This window comes from Volvox carteri (genome assembly GCF_000143455.1).
Source record: "Volvox carteri f. nagariensis unplaced genomic scaffold VOLCAscaffold_3, whole genome shotgun sequence".
In the NCBI taxonomy this organism is placed as follows: Eukaryota; Viridiplantae; Chlorophyta; class Chlorophyceae; order Chlamydomonadales; family Volvocaceae; genus Volvox; species Volvox carteri.
The window spans coordinates 2,867,940-2,868,996 of NW_003307546.1; positions in this window are offsets into that span (position 1 = coordinate 2,867,940).

A 1,057-nucleotide genomic window follows, 5' to 3' on the forward strand; every position below is an offset into this window, starting at 1 on the left:
CTTACGTTTACACAGGTGCTGTAATATCGGCTTTCTCTTTAGGCTTAAATCAGGGGAATGACCAGGGTTATTTTCTATTTCCGCGAGATATTTTTCTCTTGCTCTATGGCTTATTTCCTCTAGCGTCAAATTCCGCCCGGCTGTGTTCGTTCCGAAGCAGACTGAAGCGACAAACGCTCGTTGAAGCGGATCTCGACTGAGGAAGAACTCGCATCACAGAGGTCTACATATCTAATTGCACACTGGCTGCTATTGCAAATCGCGCGTCCTAAGGGGGGAAGGACTGTTATGTTCGAAGGACGGCCACTGCAACAAATTATAATGCTGTGGTTAGAATGGCAGAACGTACAAGGGTGTTCTGTCAAAATGTCCATGGCTGGGAACGTGCACCATTGGTTCAGGTTCATAGCGCAGGAGTTCAGCTGCACATTCCGGCGCCAACACTCCACGTTGGGTGCGCCAAAGCGCTACGATAAACAACCTGATAACATTACATCAAGCCAGACAGTCCAATTGGAATGCTTTTGAGTCGACTTGGACTTCTGCGCAAGAATTGCTCCTATGCACTATAATGTGCAGAGTTACGTGGAGTTGTGCCACAACAAAACAATAAAGACTGCAAACTTTCTCAGAGTTGTGCATACTGGCTTGGGAATGCGGTGCGGCATGATGCGGCCAGCATCTTCGCGCCTTGCAACTTCAGCTCAGTTTGCATGAATAAAACCAATAAAACATCACAGTACTAGAGAAGCAGTTTGTATGAGGAAGTAACATGAAAGCTTAACAACTAACTCCAGGGTGGGCCTCACTTTGAGCCAGGACCCCCAAAGCGGCTTGCTGTTGATAACGTTTTGTTGGCTTAGATGCGACGGAGCGAAGCGACCGGATCTTCTAAGGCTGGTTAAGCAGCCCCTCGCACAAATGTGAGCGGTCGTACTCTGCCGAATAGACCCTCCGTACTTCGTCCCCAAAGCCAGGAGCGAATTTTGCCTCGCGGATGCGCACGTGCGTTTCGAAAAATGCGCCTGTACAAGTGTATGTAAATTTTCTTGGCGAA